The sequence below is a fragment of the Ceratotherium simum genome, chromosome 16, assembly GCF_057802395.1.
Source record: "Ceratotherium simum simum isolate JZ-2026a chromosome 16, ASM5780239v1, whole genome shotgun sequence".
NCBI classification, from domain to species: Eukaryota; Metazoa; Chordata; class Mammalia; order Perissodactyla; family Rhinocerotidae; genus Ceratotherium; species Ceratotherium simum.
Genome location: NC_141915.1, coordinates 36,063,708 through 36,075,131, shown reverse-complemented (window position 1 = coordinate 36,075,131; position 11,424 = coordinate 36,063,708).

Below are 11,424 nucleotides of genomic sequence, written 5' to 3'. Positions count from 1 at the left end.
ACCCAGACAGAATTCTCCAACAACAGGACATTTCCTAGTGGTGCTCACTTAGGGTTGAGGACCAACATGTGGAGGGCATCAGCAGTCTGCGGAAAGTGAAGCCCTGCCAAACCCAGGCCAGTTCCTTTAGTCAGTCAGAGGCAGGCAGGGTCAGACCTGTGTGAGCCTTGTCAGATCCCTGGCACCCCTGATCTGTGAGTGTGTGAACAACACACACACACATACACACACACACCATAAGACACAGGCCATCGAAATCCATTCTGAGAAGCTCCTGAGTCTGGAGACAGAGGTCCAGCTCCACACAACCATGCACCCCGTTAACATTTGGAAGCAGACCACTTACTTCGCCTCCGGGCACGGGATGGTCAGTGACTCAAGGGTCCTCCCCAGGAAGGACGAGTGGGAACTCGCTGGTCATCCATGTAACTCACATCTCCTCCTGGCGTTTTGCCCAGAACAAGAATCAGCCTTGGTGCAAAGGTGAATTCAAGCCTCCACCACAACGGCTTCCGCCTTTCAGAAGGCAATTTTCCTGGGTCCAGCCATCAAGGTTTCAAAAGGCCTCCATTCCCTCCACGCACCCCATCACAGCAAGGCCCTTCCTGTTTCCACCTGCATTATCGCTCTGGTGCACAAACACCATAGGGGGTGGAGGGCTTGATTAACTGGGAATGGCTTTAGCTGTTTCAGCCTCTCTATGATCATTTTTAAAACATTAAAAGCACAGAAGATGATTCTTTAACTGTTTTCACAATCAGAAATCAAAGGGGAGGAGGAAACCTTTTAAAATCAGAATAGACTGAAAGTGGAACACGTGCCCAGCAAATGCACAAGCCCACACTGACGGGAGGGGGGTAAGTGCACAGGGAGGGGGGACACACGTGGTCACTTCTGCCTGCAAAGACGGGAGGGCCCAGGAAGAGGGGTCCTGAAGGGGGACTTTAACCTGCGTTTAAAAGATGTTTAGGGGCCAGCCTGGTGGTGTAAGCAGTTAAGTGCGTGCGCTCCGCTGCAGTGGCCCGGGGTCCGCCGGTTCGGATCCCGGGCGCGCACCGACGCACCACTTGGCAAGCCATGCTGTGGCGGCGTCCCATATAAAGTGGAGGAAGATGGGCATGGATGTTAGCCCAGGGCCAGTCTTCCTCAGCAAAAAAAAAAGAGGAGGATTGGCAGATGTTAGCACAGGGCTGATCGCCTCACCAAAAAGAAAAAAAAAAAGACGTTTAAAAGATGAGGTGGTGCACACCAGGCAACAGCTGGCGAGGGGTTCAGAGGTCATCCAGGCCTGTGTCTCTTCCATCCGACACTATTTCCATGCAGAAACCTCTGTCTTCATTGCCTCTATCACCAGGAAATCGTATCAAAGTAATTGGGAAGATGGATCCCAAAAGCCTGGAATGTAGAATGTTAAGAGTGGAAAAAAATTGTTTTCTCTTTTTCAAATGTTCAAGTAGACATAAGAATTGTGAATAAGTGAGCAAAAGTTGGCTGGGAATTCTGGGCAGGAGGGTGACATAGACGCTGTTCTCTGGATATCGTTCTCAGCCTTCCCTCCCTCCTGTCCCAACAAAACACCCCTGAAATGGCCGTCAGAAAAAGCAGAAGACTTGCAAAAACCCTGGAAACTAGCCGCCCACACCAAGGAAATGTGAGGACTTTCTGCTGGACCGTGCCCTGAGGGCCAAACAGAAGGCCTGGTTGAGAGAAGGCAGGCTGCTACCGCACCGATAGGGGCTGTGTGTTCAGGACAAAGTAGAAGATGCTGGCTACCCAGGGGAGTCCCCCTCACTCAGCAGGCAGCCACCATCCCAGGGTGGTCCAAGGGATGATGGGGTGAAGGCGCACCCCTAAGCTTCCCTCCCTCTCTGCACTCCTGCAGCTTTCAGACCACCCCAAGTGCACTCTGTGCCTGGCTGGTCACACCTGGGCACAGCCACCGAGAAGCTCTGAGAAGCAGCTGGTGGCTCCATAAAGCAGAAAAGCATGCCGCCATCCTGCCAGGAATTCCCCAAAATCTTTAATTAACTTATTTGCAATGGTATGTCTTCTTCAGAATTTAAAAATAATAAAACTCCATTTTTTTTTCCTTTTCTAAAAATTCATCCATGGAGGTGGCACTAAATCTCCCAGCAGCGGCGGCTCAGCTCCTGCTTTCTCCCACTCCTCCTGGGCTGCATGGTGTCTAAAACGATCATTCCCTGCTGTGCTCTCTGGCCGTTCTCCTCGAGTCCTTGGGTTGAACCTGAACGACTGAGAAAGATTCAGGCAGAAACTCTTACCACCTCCCACTGAAGTGGCTCAGTTCCTTCTTGACTTGAGTCGTCGTTGGATAGCTAAAAATGATGTCCCTTTCTTCCCCCGCTAAGTGTGGGATCATTTGAGAAACAGGTCACAGGAATTAGGCAACTGGAGATGAAAATGTCAGGTTTATCACTGACAAAGGGGACAGGAGAATGTGGCTTTATCTCAGACAAATTGGCTCCCTAGTGGTTCACGCTTGACCTAGACAGACTTTGCCATCAGCCCCTGATAACGCTGCCCCCTGCAGGGCCACGCCATTTATTGCCAGGCAAAGAGCAGCCCAGAAAACACTCTTGCTGAGGAGCTGAGCCACATTCACCAGTCAGGTAAGACATTCCTCTGAGGAGTGGGTGACAGAAAGGCCTCCAGAGATTCTGTGGCCTAAGTTGGCACCCCACTCCTACTCTCAATCTCACCCCCGCACAAAAAAAATGAAACCAGGGAGGGGCCGGCCCAGTGGAGTAGTGGTTAAGTTCACGTGCTCCGCTTTGGCAGCCCGGGGGTCGCAGGCTCAGATCCCAGGTGTGGACCTACACACCGGTTATCAAGCCTGCTGTGGCAGCATCCCACATATAAAATAGAGCAAGATGGGCACAGATGTTAGCCCAGGGCCAATCTTCCTCAGCAAAAAGAGAAGGATTGGCAAAAGATGTTAGCTCAGGGCTAATCTTCCTCACACACAGAAAAAAATGAAACCAGGGAAATAAAGATCCTACTCTAACAGTCATACCGGTCAGCCTTAGACTTTTCTCTGTGAGGATGAGGCAAAGGAAAGCTCACAGGATCTGGGAAGATTCTGCAGCTCCAAAGATAAACATCCCCTAAAGTTTCTGAGGAATCTGCCTCTTTAGGGGGGAAAAGAAAAAGATTTACTGCAGCACAAGTTTCTTAAAAAATATCTGAATACCTGATTCGAATTCTCAATAAGATTCCGGGGGCTCTGGAAAAGATCTAGAAACTAGAAAAGATCATAATAAAGAGGCAGAAATCTCAGAGCAGGCAGTGTAACAAGGAGACAGAAACCACAATAGCTGGGTCAAAGCCTATGACGTAGGCTGTAAATAGCAGACAAGACACTGGAGAAAATAAAATTAACATGGTGGAGGGTGAAATGATGGAGAGACGAAAAGGAGAGAGGCAGGCGGTCAGACATGGGGGCTATAACCTGGGAATGACGGGGATTCTGGGCAGAAAAGAATAATACAGCAAAAGCAGTAACTAAAGACATGGGAGGAGAAGACTTTTCTGGGATCCAGAAAGAACTCAGCTGGAAACTGAGGGGATATTCCGAGTCTCAAGCAAAGTTAATGAAAAGAGGGCAACATTTAGGCACGCTATGCTGGAATTCTCAAAGGAAAAGGAGTTCACAAAATTTCTGGAACACACACACACCCTTGGAACAGGGAACTGAAGAGTGAGAGAGATTTTGCTTTTCTTTTTATATCCTTTGTTCTGTTGTATTTTTTTAAACCACCACGTGCATATATTTCTTTTATAATTCTAACAACAGGCTTAAATTGGAGGAAGGGGTGATAAATAAGGATCTTATAGACAAAGGGGGAAAAGAACACAGAGCCTAAAATTAAAATGATTTCAGACTTCTCACATCATCCAAAGAAATAAATGTCAATTTTTTTTTACCTCAGCTCATCATTAGAAATACATTTTACTTTCTAACCCATATATATATATATATATATATATATATATATATATATATATATATATATATATACATACACATATGTGTATATATTGAAACAGGATAAAGGATATAAAAAGAATATTTAAATCTCCCTCTTTCTTAGATCTTCAGATATTCATGATGCAATAATTATCCTTACTACAGTCAATGCACTTGAATGTTTTCTATTCTTGTCTATATCATTCCACGTTTTTTCAGATGCAGTCACAATCTATTAAATGGAGTGGGTTGTGACCTGCAGTTTGAAATACACTGATCTAGAAAAACCTAAAAGAAAAGCCATGTTGTCATTCATGGATGACGGCAGCAAAAAGACCTTCTCAGGTGTGGAAGTTGTTTGAAAAATAATCCCCCTGAATAAATCCCTTGAAAATGTATGCTAGGATACTAGGGAAAAAATCAGATGTAAAAACTCAAGAATGAGGAAAAAAAATCCAGCTTAAAGCATCTGCTTACAGGTTTATAACTTTCATGTCTTCTCAAAAGAATGGGAATTGCTGGCATCTTTTTTTGCAATCTTCTGGCAATATCTTTTAAAAATTGGAATGTACGTACGCATCTCACTCTTGGGAATCTATCGTACAAAAATAAAGACATCAGTATATAAGGATATATAAACTAAGATGCTGCTCGCAGCTATATGTAGAGCAGCAAAATCACTAGCAATGACCTACAAGTCCAATAACATGTAGATGGTTTAATAAATTATGGTGTGTCTATACTAAAGGAATAAACAGCATGTAGCTATTTCTAATAAATTAGCTATAAGTGTATTAACTGGAAAAGTGTCCATGACAAAATGAACCTACGAGAATGTCCGTGATAAAATGATTTAAAAAAGCAAGTAGTTGAATAATTTCTGTATGATTCTGTTTTTGTAAAACATTGAGGCAGAACCTATTAAAGGGTTTACAGCTGCATGTATTTATGCGAGCAGAAGGATGTGGAAGGGACACGGCAAACTGTCAAGGCTGGTTAATTCTAAAGGGTGGGGCAGAGGAGAAAGAGGGAGATCACTGGCTGTTCTGAAACACTTTTGAGCTGACTTGTTGCAATAAATATGCCTTACTTGCGCAATTTCTAATCCAATTTAAAAAATGATCTACTTGGTAAAGGGCATTAAACTTAACATATAACTTAAAGTTGTAGGTTATATAACTTAAAGTTAATATACATGTACTACTCTAAATAATTGTTTCTTTAAAAATTTTTTCAAAATTGAAGATTCCAAAAAAGTATTTATTCCTTTAAAAAAGATTAGCTATTATAAACAAAACTGACAAAGTTTATAATCCCAGATGAAATTAAGAGAAAGTGGGAATGAATGAGGAAAAACTTATTTTCCACAACGAGAAGTAAAACTTATAGTTCTATATGGACTATGACCATTGAATATCATATCAAACACATCTGACAACCTTTAAGGTAAACTCATGTAGAGTTAATAAAGAATTCTAACTCTTGCTTTCTAAGTTATTGAGGATGACAGTAAACAAGCAGTCTATGCAGCACTAAAAAGAAAATTAACAGAAAAATGTGCGTTAGGCCTAAAACTAAAGCACAATATTAAGTCCCAAACAACCCTCCTTATCAAGGGGACCAGGGCAGGTCCTGCTTATTCCTGAGGAGTGGGTTTCCGTTCCCTGCTAGCTTGCATGATTATTCAAACAAGCCAATAATATTCTCTATGAAAACCAGGGGTCATCTCACGCTTTTGATACTATAAAGCCTGCCTCCCACAGCCCTTGCTTATTCACTCTGTTCCTGAGTACCCTCTGGTCCCTGTATGACCCTGCACAGTATGCTGTTCCCTCCTCCCCTGGACAGTGAGCATATGTGACTAAAGAAACCCCCCAGAAACGGGTGTCATGTGTTCAGCCACCCCCATAACCCTAGGGCAGGAATCTTTCCTTCGCCAGTGGGGTGAATAGCTGGCAATTAAAACACAAAAGGATATAAAAAAGCAGAAGGCATCAAATAAATTGACAAAAGCAGTGCTAATCCTGGTACGGCTGGGAGAGAAAAGGAAAAGAGAAGATTTCATTAATTCAACAGAAGATAGGAAAGGAGAAAAAGGATGGTGAGCAGAAAATATAGCATAATAGTAAAAGTAAGTCCAAATAAATCATTAATGGCAATAAATGTGAACTGATTAAGCACATTTAGGAAGACAGAGATTATCAGACTGGGTAAAAATAAAAATCCTATTGTATGTTATTAATTTTTCCTTCAACTCTGGAATAATCTCAGCTACCGTATCTTCAACATTACTTCCCCACCATATTCTTTTTTATTTACTTCTGCAATTCCTATTGGACATGTTTTGGAGTCTCTCAATCTATCCTCCTGCTTTTTGAACTGTTCCCTCTTATTTTAAATCTCTTTGTTTCTCCATCTGCATTCTGTGTAGATTCTTCAGAACTATCTTCCAATTCACTAACTTTATCTTCAACTATATCCAGTCTAAAGTTCATCCCATCTTTTGAGATATTCTTTATTTCATGACTATATTTTTATTTCTGAGATTTATAATTGTTTATATGTCATATCCATATGTTCGTTTCATTTTCATCCACATTGTTTCATAATTTCTTGTTGTCAAAGGATGTCTTCATTTATCTCTTTGAGGTAAATGAGAAATTCCTTATTTTCAAGTGTTGCCAGTGTATTCTGAAAAAATGAATTTCATCTGAGTTCATATTTCAGTTGTCGAGTTGGTTGGCTGTCTTTTTTAGCATTTGATTACTTCACGTGCTTTAGAATTTTGGTTTGCAGTCTCATTATGGCTGGGAGTTTTTTCTTTTGCTTTGTGCTCTATTTTTCACTTTCTCCTTTCTCGTCTGGTGGATTTAGTTTGGCGGTTGCATCCACTGTGCCTAGTCCAGAACTGGTCCTGTGATGGCAGCTGTGAACTTGTGCTCTTCACTGACATGAGGGTCTCGCAGACCCAGGCACAGGATTAGAGGACGGCTTGACCCAATTCTTGATTGTGAGGCTGTCTTTGCTCTGCTGCCTCCTTAAGCCCACAGTTTGGGCCATAGCTCCTGAGAGCTGGTCAGTTGCCATATTTTTCAGCCTCCTTTCACAAGTGAGGGGGCCTCACTCCAGTCCCCGGCTTCAGCCAGAGAGTCTGGTTCTACCCTCTATTCCGTGCGTAACATTTTAGCTCCCACTACCCCATCGGCCCTTGGCTTTGGCCCTACTCACCACTTTGCTTTCCAGTTAGTTCTCTTTCTTGTCCACTGAGATGTTTATCCTGTTTTTTAGCCTGTTTATGTCTTATTAATGTTTTTTAAAACTTTTTCTCTCATTGTTATGTGTTTGGAGCATAAAGGGTATGTCAAAGTATGAACTTTCCAACCTTCCTCTAGTGAATGTTTAAGTCACTTGGAGATGGAGTTTCTACTTCTCACAGTGGAAACATACTAGTGGATAGAGTTTGGGGTGAAATAGTCGAGCACTGAGACTACAACCCTGGAGCTTAGTGGGCTGCGCAGGGATGTGGACCAGACCAGCAAAAGTCCATCTGGGCAACATCTCATTACGGACCAGCTTCCTACAGCTACCCCATGTGGCAGTAAGATGATTTGCAGGAGCAGAACGTTCCACCCAAAGTGCTCTCCTGCTTGGGAGTGGAAGCCCAGCTGACACCCCCTTTGTGAACTGCACGTGCCCACCACAGGCTTTTTAGACAATTCAGAAGACCACAGAGAAAGCTAATATCACCTATGGGCTCTCAGTCGGCTAAACAGAAAAATGAAAAAGAGGTGACCCTTTCATTTTTGGAACAATGCATACTGTTAAGATAGAATACAAACAAAATAACAGAAAGAAAAATAAGAGAGACATAGTGGAGTGTTTAAATTCTTCTCCAGAAAAAGACTCATAAACTTCAATATTGACCGAAAAAAGAAGCACAAAATTCCGAAGAAACCAATAACCAAGAGGACAATAAAATAGAAGTTACCAAAGAATTAGCTCCCTAAAGGACTCCTGGGTTAGATGCTGTTGCTGGCAAGGCTTTCCAAATGTTTAAGGAACAGCAGTGTCTATTGTTGCACAAATTATTTCAAAACCCGGAAGAAAAAAAGAATGCTCCTCAATTTGTGTTGTAAACTGATCTAATTCTGATTCTCAAATCTACCAAAAAAATAAAGTAATAAATAACAATCAAAGAAAACCATAGACCAGGGTTTGCAAACACAAGTGTCTTTAAGAGCCAGAAAGTAATATAAATGGGTGACATAAATTGGGTGCGAAATGACAGGAAAAAGCAGGAGCTACAGGAAGTGGAGAGTGTGCAGTCCTTCATCAGGAATTCAAAACCAACCTGGGCTGGTCAAATTAACAAGTCCCATGAGTCACCAGTTTGCAGCCTCTCATATAGGTCGATTTCTGTTACAAACATAGGTGTAAAAATCCTAAATGAAATATTAGCAAGTCCAATTCAACCTATATTACAATTAAAAAAAAAAATCTACTAAGACCAAGTTACATTTACCATAAGGAATGCAAAAATGTTTTAACATGTGGAAATTATTTTTAAAATAACCCATCATCTCAATAGGTTACATTAGAAAAACCCATATGAGCATTTCAGTAGATGTTGGGACTTACTTCCTGACAAGCAGAGGCCCAGGGCTCCAGAGCTGGGTTGGGTGTGAGCTGGAAGAGGGTTTCCTAAAGGCAGCATCTAGGAGTAAAGCCAGCACCAGGCCCAGCAGACAGCCCAGTGAAGTGTCTGTCCAAAAAATGGACCAGATAAAGGCGTGAAGAGAGAGGCTGGGGAGATGCTTGGAGGCACAGTCTCGGGGCTCTACTGCAGGGAGCCTCCATGTCCTCTGGTCCTGAGCCAAGTTCCGACTCGAGCTGCCGAAACCGCATTTGAAAACATTCAGCATCTATGCCTCATAAAACATCTCCTAAAACTACGCCTCGAAGGATAATGCCTTCACGTGAGAGAGGATGTATCATACAAGCATCCCACTTAAAACCAAAAAATCCTTTCTCATTCTGATTTTCTGAGGAGGCATTTTGTATTTTCAAGACTTTCTACAATAAAAGGGGAAAAAAAAGCACAGTGGAAGTTATGGGGAACCTGAAGAGGAGACAGAGAGCAGCAATGAACGTTGCATTTTATATGGTCAAACCTAAATCAGTCTACGCACGTCATACCTCGGTAACAAATCTGTTTTAAAAAAAGTTAAATCTAAATGGATACTGATAGAGTGACTGGGAATAAATGCTAAATAAAGACTCCTACACCTCCACTTCATACTACATACAAAAACAAACCGCAGAGGGATTAAAGAGTTAAATGTAAAAGTATAAAACAGAAATTGTGGGGGAAAATATATGAGACCATATACCTCATCAAAGATGGGGGGAGATCTACTGAACTGGAACAGAAAATGAGGAGCCACAGAACAAGAGGAACATATTTGATTCCCAAAAAAGTTAAAAATTTTAGAAAAGTCTTAAAAAATCAAAGTACAGTGATAAATTTAGGGAAACTTTAAAAGGATGAACAACTCTTAAAATTGATAAGGAAAAGACAAATGCAATATCGTTAGATAAACTCATGAAGATTGTGAAGAGGCAAATTCCAGGAAGAGCAAATCCAGTCAAGAAAGCAATTAACAGACACTCCCCAGCAGAGAACTGCAAATTATAAAACCAAGGAGGTCACGTCTCACCTCTCAGGTTAGCAAAAATTAAAAACAGCGCTAACACCTGCTGCTGGAAGGGATGCAGGAAAACAACACCCTCATACAGTGCTGCTGGAAATGGGAACTGGCACAGCATTTTGGAAGAGCAATCTAGCAATAGCTCTTAAAATTAAAAATTCTTTTTTCCCCAGTAATCCCATTCCTGGGAAACTCTACCATTGAAATAAAGGCATTAGTGCATAGAGTTATGTGTAGAACCACATTTATTATAGCCTTGTGGGAGTGGCAAAAACTGACCAAGTGAATGCCTGTTCAAGAAGGGAGTGGAATATTATGCGGCCATTAAAAAGAAAGACTTAGACCTGTCCCATCCAACTTGGGGGAATTTCTACTATGTGTTTATGGTGAAGGGAGAAAAGCAAGATGCAGAGGAGTGTATGTAATATGAGTCAACTTTTTAAATATAATGACATCCATTCCCCCCAAAATAAACGTGTGTGTGTGTGTGAATTGTTACAGAGAAAGGTGGAAGGAAGGAAGATAGGAAGGAAACAAGAAAGCCAGCCAGGCTGTTAACATGGAGGGGAAGGGGAGAGAAATACTTATAAATAAGTTTCTATATTTAAAAATCTTGTGTGTAGTGCCAGCCGGGTGGCATAGTGGTTAAGCTCTCACACTCCGCTTTGGCGGCCCAGGGTTCTCTGGTTCAGATCCTGGGCATGGACCTACGCACCGCTCATCAAGATGTGATGTAGCGGAGACCCACATACAAAATAGAGGAAGATTCGCACAGATGTTAGCTCAATGACAATCTTCCTCAAGCCTAAAGAGGAAGATTGGCAGCAGATGTTAGCTCAGGGCCAATCTTCTTCACCAGAAAAATAAATAAAAATTAAAAATAAAAACGTTGTGTGCAATGTGACCCCATCTATGCAAAATTATGTCCACATAAAGAGATGGGGGAAAGGATGCTCACCAAAATATTAACGATGAATATCTCAGGGGGTGAGATTGCAGGTGACTTTTACTTTGTTCCTTATATTTTTTCTGTTTTAAATGTATATAATAAGTATCTATTATTTATATAATCAGTGGAAAACAAAGTTATTTTCATGGGGGGGCATATTGGCAGGCAGAGGTCCCTAGGGGACCTGATTTAATGAGCACACAAGATCGATATTTAATTAACATATCAATTGCTGGCACGTCCAGGGACGGTTTCCAAAATCCTTGAAGTGTAGGTTCTCTTAAGTAGCCAAGCTGTTGTCTGAAACATTGTTTACAATTCTCCCATTTAACTAGGGCTGAAGAATGGAATGATGGCGAATACTGAACCGGCGGGAGATGATTAAAGGTGGTTTTATGTAAGTGCCATCAAATACCTGGATCTCCTGTACTCATCCCAGCTTAGAATTCCCTCACCAAGCCCCTCTCCCAGCAACTTCCAAATCCCTTTATCATTGCCTTCAAATTTTTACTTTTTTTCACCATTTCTTTTTCCAGACCCCTCTGTAGTGGTTTTTGCTTTGTGTGTGTGTGTGTGTGCGCGTGTGTGTGTGTGTGTGTAAGAGGAAGATTAGCCCTGAGCTAACATCCGTTGCCAGTCCTCCTCTTTTTGCTGAGGAAGATTGGCCCTGGGCTAACATCCCGGCCAGTCTCCCTCTACTTTATATGGGACGCTGCCACAGCATGGCTTGACAAGTGGTGCGTTGGTCCATGCCCGGGATCCGAACCTGCGAACCCTGG